At 40.3% G+C, this 13,241-nt stretch overlaps 2 long non-coding RNA genes across 2 annotated transcripts; one reads left to right on the top strand and one right to left on the bottom strand.

Moving 5' to 3' along the window:
* The first annotated feature begins 679 nt into the window (after window positions 1–679).
* LOC308305209 lies at window positions 680–6,793 on the top strand. Its single transcript, XR_013963098.1, has 4 exons — window positions 680–834; window positions 2,569–2,681; window positions 3,357–3,457; window positions 5,016–6,793. It is a non-coding gene; the product is annotated as an uncharacterized lncRNA (long non-coding RNA).
* Window positions 6,794–6,801: 8 nt separating this feature from the next.
* On the bottom strand, window positions 6,802–12,274 carry LOC308305204. Its single transcript, XR_013963097.1, has 4 exons — window positions 12,199–12,274; window positions 9,987–10,088; window positions 9,535–9,600; window positions 6,802–8,229 (listed from the first exon to the last, which is right to left on the bottom strand). It is a non-coding gene; the product is annotated as an uncharacterized lncRNA (long non-coding RNA).
* Between the last annotated feature and the right edge of the window lie 967 nt (window positions 12,275–13,241).

Here is a 13,241-nt window from a genome sequence, read left to right as displayed (position 1 = left end):
GGAGGAAAAAAAAAAAAAAAAAGCTTTTTCGTGGCCATGAAGTAGTTATTCATGCCCACGAATAACTATATCATGGGCATGAATAACTACTTCTTGGCCACGAAATAATTAATTCATGGCCACGAAATAGCTTTAATCAAGGGAACGATTAAACGTTTTCGTGGCCACGAATAAGGCGGAGTCTCGGTAGGAGCGTCCGGGTGCTGCAACAGCCGGTTGGAGTGGAGAGCATTATGGATTACTCTAGTCTGGAGAGCAGTACTGCAGTAACCAGAGACGAAGTGGACCACCTCACATGTAAGTTTGGAGTTGATCATTATTAACTTGATCATTATTAACGTAGTAGTTTGTGAAAGTAGGCTGTTCCAAAACAGAACCATAATAGCAGCCGTGACTGTTTGAAGTCTGTGTTTATGTTAGCACAATGCAGCTAGCTAGCTAGCAAGCTAGTCAGGCCAGTAGTTGCGTTCTGAGGAATCCACTTGAATTACCCAATCGTGCAGGTACTGTTGTGTACGGAGCCCCCTAGTGGCCATTGGAGGAAAAAAAAAAAAAAAAAGCTTTTTCGTGGCCATGAAGTAGTTATTCATGCCCACGAATAACTATATCATGGGCATGAATAACTACTTCTTGGCCACGAAATAATTAATTCATGGCCACGAAATAGCTTTAATCAAGGGAACGATTAAACGTTTTCGTGGCCACGAATAAGGCGGAGTCTCGGTAGGAGCGTCCGGGTGCTGCAACAGCCGGTTGGAGTGGAGAGCATTATGGATTACTCTAGTCTGGAGAGCAGTACTGCAGTAACCAGAGACGAAGTGGACCACCTCACATGTAAGTTTGGAGTTGATCATTATTAACTTGATCATTATTAACGTAGTAGTTTGTGAAAGTAGGCTGTTCCAAAACAGAACCATAATAGCAGCCGTGACTGTTTGAAGTCTGTGTTTATGTTAGCACAATGCAGCTAGCTAGCTAGCAAGCTAGTCAGGCCAGTAGTTGCGTTCTGAGGAATCCACTTGAATTACCCAATCGTGCAGGTACTGTTGTGAATCTAAAACAACTCTTTCTTCTCCCCTTGGATCATTTTAATTAAATGCCGTGCCTGTTTGAACAGTTAGCATTAGTGAATGCTAAATGCAGCTAGCTATCCAGGCCATTGTCTACCGGAGAGGTGGAAAAAGTACTTGAATGTTTTACTTGAGTAAAAGTATCAATACTGCAACGTAGAAGTACTCTGTTAGAAGTCAAAGTCCTGTGTTCAAATGTTACTTGAGTAAAAGTACAAAAGTATTGGCATCACAATAGTTGACGTACCAAAAAATAGCCGATCTACATGCTCACAAGACGTCGCGTCGCGACGCGTTGTGAGCTTGTAGATCCGCTATTTTCACATGTCCTACATAGGGTTACAAGTGGACCACCTCACGTTCTTCAAATTGACAATCGTGTAAGTTTGGAGTTCATTCATTTAGTAGTTTGAGAAAGAAGGCTGTTCCTAAAAAGAACCATAATAGCAGCCGTGCCGTGACTGTTTGAATTCTGTTTGAGCTGTGTTTATGTTAGCACAATGCAGCTAGCTAGCAAGCTATCGGGCAGGCCAGTATAGTTGTGAATCTAAAACAACTCTCCCCTTAAATCATGTTAATTAAATACTGTGCCTGTTTGAACAGTGTTTATGTTAGCATTAGTGAATGCTAAATGCAGCTAGCTATCCTTGTATAGCATACGTGACAAACCACGAGAGGTGGGAAAAAAAGTACTCGAAAAGTACAAAATTAATGGCATCACAATTAGTTGAAGTACAAAAAAATAGCCGATCTACATGCTCACAAGACGTCGCATCGCGACGCATTGTGAGCTTGTAGATCAGCTATTTTCACATGACTGTGCTACATAGGGTTACAAGTGATTCATTTATGTCTTATGATAATTGGTATCTGTAAAGTCACTAAAGTGACTAGTAACCATAGTTTGCAAATAATTGTAGTGGAGTAAAAGTACGATATTGGATCCGAGATGTAATGGATTAGAAGTAGGCTACGTGCTTTAATTGAGACCTTTTTTCTTGATCCATTTTTTTTTATAGTGGCCTAGCTGTTTACATTTTGGCCAGGCCTTTTTGCTAACATGCTATAACACTTCCGAGTTCGCCGATCGCTATCAAGGGCTCGGATCGCCGAATGGCACGGTTAGAACGGTGGCATTTTTCCGGTTCGAATGAGTACTTATACTTCGTCTGGGAAGCACGGTAAGTGTATAAACGAACGTGTATAGCTAATGCTAAGGTGGACGGAACCAATGTTCGGCCGGAAGTTCCGGTCTGTGTTTCCCGTCGGACTGTGTTTCCCGTCGGACTGTGTTCACCGGTGCTGCAGGCAAATCGGTCGTGGCGCTGAGGCTAACGGCTAACGTTTACAGCAATTTTTTTTTATATTACAATTGTGTTATGAACGATAAAACTAATCGATTAGCCTGCACCATCTTGGCTGGCGTGCTCTGCATCTACATAATATACTATTACATGTACATAAGGTGATGATTTTTTTTTCTTCTGTTCTGCCTCAGAAGAAGCCAAACATTGTGTGAACCTCTTCTACGAACGCCGCTGTAATCTTGACACTCCTTTGCCAGTTGCCACGGTGCTGCCCATTACCACCCAACGTTGTGCACAAGAGCAGGTCAGTGGTTCAGTCAAATGTATATCAATTGATTCCTCCCCTTACATTTGAGTGTTGTCACTGCTGTTTTATATCCTACAATTACTGTATCATCCATTATGAATGAGATCTCATTAGTCATTCTCATTATTAACCCATTTTGGCCTAGAATTATTGAATGCTTTAACCAGTGAAAAATAGCAGATATACAAGCTCGCGCTGGGTCCTTCACATGAAAAGGTTTGAGCACCACTGACATAGTAGTCTCTCAAGAACAGACTAACTGAGCTCCAGTTAAGTGAAAAGGACCTTTTCTTTGACGTTTGTGTATTGTATGACATCACGCCACATCATCGGCTGAGGACTGTGTGATGTCATCATATCTCCATATATGGAGACATAAGTTGCTCATGCCCAAATATGGGCTGGTGAGGTCAGACTTAGTGTGATGCGTTATCTCCATATATGGAGATTCAACTTCAATGAGTAACCATGGCAAACTGTCAACTGCCTGTATGTCTTGATAATTGGTAAAACAAACTGTTGGCCTATTTGTGGAGATAACGATTAGGGAGTCTTACTGGTATACTGTATATACAGGGTATAAAGCTTTTGGAACAAATGGCTGCATTATATTCTCAAAAAATTCATTAAAATTCATTTCTCTGTCTCTCAACCCCTCTGTCTCTCAACCAGTTGACCGGGAACATCAGGTCGTCTCGGAGGGTCTGAGAGAAACGCATCTGTCGTCCCCAGGGACAGTTTCTGAAGCACCAAGGAGGTGAAGAGACTCAAAGGTCAGAGGTCACTCATCATTATGTAGTTGCACACACAGATATAAAAAGCTAGATACCTCGTCCATCGCTGCAGTTGATTGGAGCGACCCGTCCAAGTTGATAGGCAGAAAAGCGGAAGTGTCGGACCAGTTACCCAAATATGGAGACCCCTGCAGCTGTTTTTAAGAGCTGTGTACGAGAAAAAAAACGCCCCACCTGCCTCTGATTTGCCTACCGACCTTCTGTGTCTGTTGAAAATGTAAGGCACTTTTATTCATGATACATCTATAATAATAATCTTTATTGTCCCCAAAGGGACATTTTTCTTCACAAGTCTGTTCAACACAAAACAAAAACACAAAACCATAGAACACAAAACATCGGGTCCCCACTAGTCACAGAAAACCATCCTAGCGACGGGGGCGCTTGCTTAGCAGATTGTTTAAGGCAGTGATGGCTGAGGAGACAACACTTGTTAAACCGTACCTTGTGCCTCACCAAGGTTCTGTATCTACGCCCTGATGGCAAGAGGTCAAAGTAGCGATACAGAGGATGATCAGTGTAATTTGTTATTGAGAGTGCTAAGCGTGTGATGGCCTTATCGTTCATATCAGCAATTGTGGGTGGGGGAATTTGATGATCTTTGGCGCAATACAGGTAATACTGTAAAGTTTGTTTCTGTTAGGCATGGACAGTATAGTGAAGAAACATGCTGAGCAATACACCAGAATAGGTTGAATAATGCTTTTGTATAGTAATAACAAGATTGGGGGCAACAGACAGTGATCTTAACTTACGGATTACATGAAGTCTTTGCTGAAAACGTTTATGGATAGATGTAATGTGTTGATCTTGGCCAGTGATGTATATCGGACCAGTTACCCAAAGCTCTGGAACGCCCTCCCCCTGGACCTTAAAACGGCCCCCTCCGAGGCTTCCTTTAAGAGGCTGAAAACACCTGTTCAGACAGGCCTTTGGTCACTTATAGGCATCCCTGATTTTACTGTTCTGTTGTTCTTGTGTATTCTCTGTTACTGTTGTTTTTATACTGTATCTGTAAAGCACTCTGTGCATTCGTGCTGTGAAGTGTGCTATATAAATAAAGGTCATTCATTCATTCATATATGGAGACCCCTGGTACCCATATGTGTACTGTATATGGTACATCCCTTTTATGCCCATTCATGGAGATCCCTATCTGAACCAGCCCACAGATATGGGCCATGTCTTGGGCATCTGCCAGTGATATATATCGATGACATCAGGGATCTTCATAATTGGATATAAAAGGGATTCTGGGGAATACCCATATATGGACTTTTACATAGGTGATATCACCTGTGATGTCACAGTGATGTCAGGCGTGACCTTCAGAGATACACGGATACGTGAACAAGATGTTCCGGATGTGTCATCACAGTTACATCAGAGCAGCAAACCCATAGACCGTAAAAATGTGTCTACATGTGGACAAGTTGTGACATTTCTCATGGTGTTGGTCGCAACCAGGCTTAACTTGAAATGGCTGCCATGAAAGTCATTTAAATCTAATCATATTTCCTGTTTTCTTTTTCCCCAGATTGATGCGTCTGTAATCCCTGCCATGACGGATGGTGACCCAGCTAAATACATCCCTAAAGCTGGAGATAGGAGTGCTGTTGTTGCCTTGGGGAACCAACGGATCCCAAGACTCCATAATCGCAAGGCTGAAAACAAAACTGTTGTCTCAAGAGGTACCAGAGGTACCAGCAAAGTCAGACGCAGATTCAGATTAGGAAAAGGAAATAGCATTGCAGCCAAAACAGTTAGGCGGATAGAGCTTTGATGGATGGATTTTGTGGAAAAGGAGAAACGGTACAAACAGGTGAAGTCAGTCAACGGTGGAGGAACAAGACACCTAACCATCGCAAAGGAGAAAACGGTAGAGGAAATCAAGACTATGGCTGTGACCCAGCTAAATACATCCCTAAAGCTGGAGATGGGAGTGCTGTAGTTGCCTTGGGGAACCAACGGATCCCAAGACTCCATAATCGCAAGGCTGAAAACAAAACTGTTGTCTCAAGAGGCAAAGTCAGACGCAGATTCAGATTAGGAAAAGGAAATAGCATTGCAGCCAAAGCAGTTAGGCGGATAGAGCTTTGATGGATGGATTTTGTGGAAAAGGAGAAACGGTACAAACAGGTGAAGTCAGTCAACGGTGGAGGAACAAGACACCTAACCATCGCAAAGGAGAAAACGGTAGAGGAAATCAAGACTATGGCTGAATATCTGTTCTTTCCTAATGGTCAGCAGTACTCAGTACCACTGGACATGACATGTTGAGTTATCTTTATACTGAAACAAACAGTATCAAATAATGCAATAGCCTGCTCAAATATTTGTTGGCGGATAATATCCCTTAACACATACAAGTCAAGTGCTTGTGACTTGTCTTACTATACTACTGAAATTGATTGTGATGAGTGCCTATTCTGCCTAATTTGATTCAACAGTAAAGGACTAAATTCGCATCAAGCACTGGAACCTTTCTAGTTCAGGCTCAAAGTGCTTGTTATGAACATTCTTAAAACGTTTTGAACAATGAAAATAAAGATACAAAGGAACATGGACACTGTTGCACTGTCATAACCCTGTGATTCAATATTTGTACATGGTTTAAAAGCAAATGTATGTGATGTATCCATTAGGTGTGTATATGGTTCACAAAATTCAGTTAATTGTACAGCTTGTTTCATACTATTCTAATGTGCCTTAGTTAAATAAATGAATAAAATAGCGGTTTATTTTATTTGGCAAGTGACATAATAGTATTTGTAACCTGATTTTGCCAGATGGTGGCAGCATGGCTATGCGCAACGCATTGCTGCCACCTTCTGGCGGAGTCAGGAAATGAATTCACTTTCTGTTCTCCTTATTGATGTAATCAACTGGACATATAGTCCATTCCTGCAGAATAGCCTTTTTTGCTTGAAGTGTAGTTATTTTTTATTGATCCAAAATAATGTCTACATTCCTGAAAACATCTGATCAGCTGTCTGCATTGTACACTAACGTTATAGGTTTTGTGACAATACAAGAGTAGACAAATTGAGTCACAGGTATAGGTTTTTTGTAAAAGTGCTTTCCTGAGCTCACTGGTTCCCAAGTGGGGGTCCCCAGAAGAGTTTCTTAATGTGCAACATTGTTTTCTCACTCAGCAGTAAATAAACAGTCTATACGGGGTATCTGCACATTTAGCATGTGTCTCATTTGACTGGCAGAATACTGCTATTTCATGAGCCATCTCCCAAGAATAACATCCTAAATGAATCGTACATGCTATTTAATGGTAATAAACATGGCAAAATATGTATTCATTCACATGAGACATTTAGTCCTGTCTTTCTCAAAAGTAAAGGCTATAGAAGGAACAAATTACAAGAATAATTAAATCTATTACAGGTGTATTAACAATCTTAAAGAATACAAATAGGGGAATGGAAATGTAGAAAATGACTAGGCCTACCATAACTATTACTGAATAAAATGCAATACATTGGCTGGTTGATCTTGTGGTTTTATTTTAAAACTTGTTTTTCCAAATTACATTTTGAATCACTATAGACATGAGTGGTGTAAAGTAAATAAGAACATTTACTTGCATTTGTACTTTACTGGAGTATTTCCAATACATCTGAGACAAATATTGTACTTTTTAAATTATTATAAAACATGCATTAACAACCACTTAAGCCCTATTGTATACATAGGCTACCGGTATTTGAAAATAGCCGATCTAACTCACGTGAGCTTGTAGATGAGCTATTAGCCTAAAGGTAAAATAGGGGCTAAAGTGGTTAATGTGTGCTTTATTATATTAAAATGTATATCTGTATAGTAAATGGTAACTAATGTTTTAAAATAATTGTAGTGGAGTAAAAGTACAATATTTGCATCCGAGATGTAGTGGAGTAGAAGTAAAAGTATTGGAAATTGGAAATACTCAAGTTAAGTAAAAATGTATGCGTCTGTAATCCCTGCCATGACGGATGGTGACCTTGCTAAATACATCCCTAAAGCTGGAGATAGGCTTGCTGTAGTTGCCTTCTGCCGTCAGGCCAACGGATCCCTTGACACCAAGAGCAGGAAAGACTCCATAATTGTAAGGCTGAAAACAAAACTGTTGTCTCAAGAGGTACCTGCAAAAATGGTCAGATGCAGATTCGGAACAGGAAATATCAATGCAGCCAAAACAGAAAGGCGGATGGAGCTTGGATGGATGGATTTTGTGTAAAAGGAGAAACGGTACAAACAGGTGAGGTCAGTCAATGGTGGAGGAACAAACCACCTAACCATCGCAAAGGAGAAAACTGTAGAGAGAAATCAGGATTCTGGCTGAATATCTGTTCTTTCCTAATGGTCTGTCCCAAAATAGCTGTCTTATACTATACTACTGAAATTGATTGTGATCAAGTAGACATCAGTGATTCTAGCAGCAGTACTCAGTACCACTGGACATGACATGTTGAGTTATCTTTATACTGAAACAAACAGTATCAATAATGCAATAGCCTGCTCAAATATTTGTTGGCGGATAATATCCCTTAATAACACATACAAGTCAAGTGCTTGTGACCTATTAACTGTGAACATCAAGCCTGACTCTTCCATAACCATAGTACACAAGTCAAACATGTCCTCATCACATGGAACTGAAGTTAAGAACTGGTTGGTATTCCTGAAGGGACATTGAGGTTCTTGCTGGGCTGGATGCGATGTGCATTCCAAACATCCTTGATCTCATTTAAGTCCTCCTACAGCAGAGAGAGAGAGAGAGAGAGAGAGAGAGAAAGATGTGGGGTGATTAATTGTCATATTTCAGGAATTAATGAGGAAAATAATTCTAGTGATGATCACAAGATGATTACTGAGGTAGCCTACATTAGTGGTTCACAACCTGTGGGTCCCCAAATGATTGTATAGATGGTATCTGCACATTTCTAAAGTGACAATTTAAGGACTTTTTAATACCTCTAAAATGACAAATTAAACATTGGTCAAATTGTCAAATATAAGAGGCAGAAATTGTGAAAATAGCAGATCTACATGCTTACAACGCCTTGTGTTACGAGGCGTTGTGAGCATGTAGATCTGCTATTTTCACAATAGAACCGTGTTATACAAAATGTAATGCCTCAACTCTTAGTGCTCGTCAGGGTTGGGGGGGTCCCCAGTTAAAATGATTATTTGGGGGGCCGCGGCCTGAAAATGTTGAGAACCACTGGCCTACATGACAGTACATTCTTACAAGGATTCCAAAAATGTGGTGCGTGCAACATCATCCCTGCGATGCGTAAGCTGTCCCTGGGGGAGTGCATGACATTTGTAGAGTATTGGTGGTGCTCTTGCCCTGTTCCAGCCTAACTTCCTCTACCATTCTTTGATGTGCTTTCTCCTGCTCTATCATCTTCATTTCGACGCAAATACAATTGCAAGTCTCTATCACAGCATTCTCTGTACCCATGTCTGTGCGTAAAAGCCTCGGGTAAGCACGACCTCCTCTATTGCTTCAACGAAGTAGCCTCCAATTACCTTATCAACTGAGACACTAAGGTCTCAGAGGCACTTGCCCATCGGGCAAGTACAGGTCATGTTCTACTTGCCCGAAAAGTAAATCGTCCATTATAAAATGATAGGTACGATTTTAATTACCGCTCAATTTAACACTTATTTCTTTACTTTCTGGGGCTGTGCGATAAAATGTCATACCTCAATACCTCCAAATCCAAATATTGAATACTTTAGCTATGATTGAATATGTCTATGTAGCAACAGTAAAAACAGCACATTATAGGTAAATGGTGCTCTTATTTTACATTCCACAGACCAGAAGACTGGCGCACTGGCCACATTCAGGTGTTTAGACAGATATCTTGTATTGTGTTTATAGACATTAATTTGTGTCCCCTCTCAAATGAGCACTTTCCCTGTCGGGCAACCTGAAAGCAAACTTCAACTGCCCTGACGTTTTATTTACCTGCCGGGGGCAGGTGGGCAAGCCTTAGTGTCAATGCCTGCTGTTATTATCAGCTGGCACAGGCAAAGACCAATTATTTTACCTTTAAGTCTGCCTGGGACGAAAGCTGCTTTTCTCTCAGACCATTCTCCTCTGACGATGCAGTGAACTGATTTGAAGCATAGAGGTTGAGAGACACAGAGACAGAGAGCGAGACAGAGAGATGGAGAAATTAATATCGGGGTTGAAGTGTTTATCTTGTACAAGTTTATGGATCACAGTTATAACTGTCAGGTGGAAAGCTCATGTTCCAAACAGTGTTGTCGGGCAAATACATATTAATCTGGCGGTCCTTGCCTTGAAAATCTTAAAGAATCAATGGAACTAAAGGTACTGCACATACAGTATGAAACAGAGCTGCTACCTTTAAATCCATTTTGAGAAAATATAATGATACTATTTAAACTATTTAAACTTATGTTTTCTCACGCCAATAAAGCTCCTTTGAATTGAATTGACTGAATATGTGTTGTCATGACACAATGCACCACTCACCTGCTCTTGTGTTGGGTCAGATTACAGCGACGTTCGTCTTTTTGCAGTTTGGGTTAACGTCAACGGCCATATAGAACAGGTTCACACAATGGTTGGCGTTTTCTGAAGCAGAAGAAGAAAATCATCACCTAATGTACATGTAATAGTATACAGTATATGACAATGCCATGGTTGTTTCTGAGCACCACACACACACACACACACACACACACACACACACACACACACACACACACACACACACACACACACACACACACACAGCTCTGTTAACACAATGCTGTACCACCTCCAACTCAACTGTACAGGTATATAATTATGTTCCCCATTTTCAACTGTTTTTGTTGTATTTGATATACTTGCTTTGGCAATGTAAACGTATGTTTTCTCATGCCAATAAGGCTCCTTTGAATTGAATTTACCTTTGTACCAGTGAACTGTACTGTCATGATGAAACTGTACCTTTTCCTATGCAAACTTCTAATAAAGTCTTCAGTCAATCAATCAATCAATCGATCCATCCATCCATCCATCCCCAAGAATTCCCGCAAATCACACCAACAGGCTCATAACTCATAAGCATAACAAAGGTATAACAAAACACTCGTGAGACTAGATATAACATGTATGAGACTACATTTCATCAAATGGTGGTCTGTGGCTCAAATGCCCAATAAATAATGGACCTTGATATGAAAAAGATTGAAACCCACTGGTCTAAACCTAATTATTATGATGATTATGAAGGATCAGACCAGACCATTGCAGACTTTTCTAACACACTTTACTTAACTTTTCAGTATAGCAGCAGCAACAACCAAAACAGAAGTGCAGTGTGACAACGTGCATTAGCAATCGAGCCCAGATAATTCCCACACATCACAACAACAGGGCAGGCAAAACAGTCAAGCGCCGCACGATCGAACTGAGGATCATTATGCATAAGCATAACAGAACACTCACTGGAACACTAGTCAGTGAGACATAACACTAATATCTCAATTAAAACTCTTACTTCTACTCCATTACATCTCGGATCCAAATATTGTACTTTTACTCCACTACAACTATTTACACACTTTAGTTACTAGTCACTTTACAGATACAATTATTGTTGTGATATACAACGTGTACTATAGCCAACTATATAATAATAGACACAGGTACAAATATAACTTTTAGCTTAACCCGGGAGCTCTTGTTTATTCACTGTCTCTCTGGGAGTACCGGGGATCACTTGACATCCGGTCTAGTGCTTGTACAATAAGGTGTCTCATAACGTGTATCTCAAACTTCACAATAAGAGCTTATGCTCAGTATCAAACATTACAATCATAAAACATAAATGAATCACTTCTAGCCCCGTGTAGGAAAATGTGAAAATAGCTGATCTACAAGCTCACAACGCGTCGCATCGCGACATGTTGTGAGCTTGTAGATCGGCTATTTTCATACCTTTCAGTAGCCTACTTTTACTTTTGGTAGTAGGCTACTTGTCTTCCAACTATATTTTGATGCCAATACTTTTGTACTTTTACTCAAGTAACATTTGAACACAGGACTTTGACAGTTTGACTTGTAACTACGTTGTCTGTGAACATTGCAGTATTGATACTTTTACTCAAGTAAAACATTTTAGTACTTTTTTCCAGTTCCACCTCTCCGTGGCCAGGCTAGCTAGCTGCATTTATGTCAATTTGAAGAACGTGAGGTGGTCCACTTGTAACCCTATGTAGGACATGTGAAAATAGCTGATCTACAAGCTCACAACGCGGCGACGTCTTGTGAGCATGTAGATCGGCTATTTTTTGGTACGTCAACTTGCAGTATTGATACTTTTACTCAAGTAAAACATTCGAGTACTTTTTCCACCTCTCCGGTAGGCAATGGCCTGGATAGCTAGCTGCATTTAGCATTCACTAATGCTAACTGTTCAAACAGGCACGGCATTTAATTAAAATGATTCAAGGGGAGAAGAAAGAGTTGTTTTAGATTCACAACAGTACCTGCACGATTGGGTAATTCAAGTGGATTCCTCAGAACGCAACTACTGGCCTGACTAGCTTGCTAGCTAGCTAGCTGCATTGTGCTAACATAAACACAGACTTCAAACAGTCACGGCTGCTATTATGGTTCTGTTTTGGAACAGCCTACTTTCACAAACTACTAAGTTAATAATGATCTAGTTAATAATGATCAACTCCAAACTTACATGTGAGGTGGTTGGTCCACTTCGTCTCTGGTTACTGCAGTACTGCTCTCCAGACTAGAGTAATCCATAATGCTCTCCACTCCAACCGGCTCTTGCAGCACCCGGACGCTCCTACCGAGACTCCGCCTTATTCGTGGCCACGAAAACGTTTAATCGTTCCCTTGATTAAAGCTATTTCGTGGCCATGAATTAATTATTTCGTGGCCAAGAAGTAGTTATTCATGCCCACGATATAGTTATTCGTGGGCATGAATAACTACTTCATGGCCACGAAAAAGCTTTTTTTTTCTTTTTTTTCTCCAATGGCCACTAGGGGGCTCCGTAGTAAACACTTTCATCTGTGTTCAATAAAAGTCATTATTTGTTCATGCAGGTTTTACTGTAATCGATGATCTATCATCAATACATAGCAATATAATTATATCTGAAGACAAACATACTGCATTATATTAACACATATGGTGCCAACACCGAGTTTCCCGAGTTTGTATTGGTACTAGTGCTGTGCCAACCCCGAGTTTCCCGAGTTTGGGCCGTTGTTGAAAAAAAAAGATTTTTTTTTTTTCAAAAAATGTTTTTTCAAAAAAAAGATTTGGACCTCCAGAAATGTATTAGGCATGATCGCGATCGCGAAATTGCATGTTTAACCCCCATACCAACCCATTCTTTCAAACATGGCAGCCATGTTTGTTTACATCTGTAGAAAACATAATGGCTGATAAATCATGAATGCCTGAACGGATTTCCAAGCGGATTTTTTTGTTTGAAAGCTGTGAACAGCATCTACACACGTGGTGCATCATCTAGGCATGGGCGTGCACTTTTTACACACTTGCACAATTACATGGAAGTCTATGGTAACCATGGCAACGCGAGACATTGAAGAGAAAAAATCATTGCAACATAAGTGTTAACAAGAATAAAACCAACCAAGTTTTGTGAACTTTGTTAACGAAAGAACACAATGAAAATATACACTTGAGAATCAGATGAACAACTGACATGAATAAACATATACAATAAATCAATATTCTGACAATGAT

This window comes from Nannobrachium achirus (genome assembly GCF_963921795.1).
Source record: "Nannobrachium achirus genome assembly, chromosome: 2".
Taxonomy (NCBI): domain Eukaryota; kingdom Metazoa; phylum Chordata; class Actinopteri; order Myctophiformes; family Myctophidae; genus Nannobrachium; species Nannobrachium achirus.
This window is presented reverse-complemented; position numbering and strand designations above follow the sequence as displayed.